Here is a 2,562-nt window from a genome sequence, read left to right on the forward strand (position 1 = left end):
TCCTGAGAACAGGAATGAGACAAGGATGCCCACTTTTAAAACTTCTATTCAACATAGAACTTGAACTCCTAGCCAGAGCAATCAGACAAGAGAAAGAAATAAAGGGCATCCAAACTGGTAAAGAGGAAGTCAAACTGTCACTGTTTGCTGATGATATGATTGTATGGCTAGAGAACCCTAAAGACTCATCCAAAAAGCTCCTAGAACTGGTAAATGAATTCAGCAAAGTTTCAGGATACAAAATTAATGTAAACAAATCAGTAGCTCTGCTATACACCAACAGCAACCAAGCTGAGAATTAAATCAAGAACTCAACCCCTTTCACAAGAGCTGCAAAAATAAAATAAAATGTTTAGGAATATATCTAACCAAGGATGTGAAAGATCTCTACAAGAAAAACTACAAAATACTGCTGAAAGAAATCACAGACAACACAAACAAATGGAAACACATCACATGCTCATGGATGGGTAGAATCAATATTGTGCAAATGACCATACTGCCAGAAGCAATATATAATTTCAATGTAATTCCCATGAAAATACCACCATCATTCTTCACAGAAGTAGAAAAAAAACCCTAAAATTCATATAGAACTAAAAAAGAGCCTGCATAGCCAAAGCAAGACTAAGCAAAAAGAACAAATCTGGAGGCATCACATTACCCAACTTCAAACTGTACTATAAAGCCATAGTCCCCAAAACAGTATGGTGCTGGTGTAAGAATAGGCACATAAATCAATGGACAGAATAGAGAACCCAGAAATAAAACCGAATACAGCCAACTTATCTTCGACAAAGCTAACAAAAACACAAAGTGGAGAAAGGACACCCTATTCAACAAATGTTTCTGGGATAATTGGCAAGCCACATGTAGAAGAAAGAAACTGGCTCCTTATCTCTCACCTTATACAAAAATCAACTCAAGCTGGAACAAAGACTTAAATCTAAGACCTGAAGCCACAAAGATTCTAGAAGATAACATCAGAAAAATTCTTCTAGACATTGGCTTAGACAAAGACTTCATGACCAAGAACCCAAAAGCAAATGCAACAAAAACAAAGATAAATAGATGGGACTTAACCAAACTAAAAACCTGCACAGCAAAAGAAATAATCAGCAGAGTTAACAGACAACCCATAGAGTGGGAGAAAATCTTCACAATCTATATATCTGACAAAGGACTAATATCCGGAATCTACAACGAACATAAATCAGCAAGGAAAAAATAATCTAATCAAAAAGTGGGATAAGCACATGAGTGGACAATTCTCAAAAGAAGATATACAAATGGCAGACAAGCACATGGAAAAATGCTCAAAATCACTAATTATCAGGGAAATGCAAATCAAAACTACAATGCAATACCACCTCACTCCTGCAAGAATGGCCATAATCAAAAAATCAAAAAATAATAGATGTTGCTATGGATGCGGTGAAAAGGGAACAACACTTTTACACTGTTGATGGGAATGTAAACTAATACAACCACTATGGAAAATGGTGTGGAGATTCCTTAAAGAACTAAAGGTAGATCGACCGTTTGATCCAGCAATCCCACTACTAGGTACCTGCACAAAGGGAAATAAGTCATTATTACAAAAAAGATACTTGCACATATGTTTACAGGAACACAATTTGCAGTTGTAAAAATATGGAACCAGCCCAAATGCCCATCAATCAACGAGTGGGTAAAGGAAATGTGGTATATAAATACCATGGAATACTACTCAGCCATAAGGAGGAATGAATTAATGGCATTCGCAGCAACCTGGATGGGATTGAAGACTATTATTCTAAGTGAAGTAACTCGGGAATGGAAAGCCAAACATTGTACATTCTCACTCATATGTGAGAGCTAAGCTATGAAGATGCAAAGGCATAAGAATGATACATTGGACTCTGGGGACTTAGGGGAAAGAGTAGGGGTGGTGAGGGATAAAAGACTACACATTGGGTACAGGGTACACTTCTTGGGTGATGGGTGCACCAAAATCTCAGAAATCACCACTGAAGAACTTACTTATGTAACCAAACACCACTGGTTCCCCAAAAAACTAGTGAAATAAAAAAATTAAAACTTAGAAAAAAAGAAAAAGAAAAAAATAAAGAGGATAGAACAGAAAAAAAAGATACATCTCCCAAAAAGTTTTCTCATGCAATTCCCAGTGAAAACCCTGCCTCCCAAGCAACTACTGATATAGTTTCTATTACCATAGTTTAGTTTTTCTGTTCTAGAACTTTAGATAAATGGAACCATTCAGGATTTACTCTTTTGTGTCAGGTTTCTTTGGTATACATAGTATTTATGGGATTTCTTGAAGTTGTTGCATGTATTAGTTCTTCCATGTTTATTGTGGACTCATATTTCATTGTATGAATATACCACATTCTCTTATTGATAAACTTCGAATTGTTTCTACATTGTGGCTGTCATCAATACAGATGTTATGAGCATTCTTTAAAAAAAAAAGATATTAGCCAATTGTAATGTAGCAGCTGAGAGGGGTTTTGGTGATCCCGGGGCTGAGGAAACAATGAAGTCCAGCATCTGCCAAGGGAG

The sequence above is a fragment of the Pongo pygmaeus genome, chromosome 11, assembly GCF_028885625.2.
Source record: "Pongo pygmaeus isolate AG05252 chromosome 11, NHGRI_mPonPyg2-v2.0_pri, whole genome shotgun sequence".
Classification (NCBI taxonomy): Eukaryota; Metazoa; Chordata; class Mammalia; order Primates; family Hominidae; genus Pongo; species Pongo pygmaeus.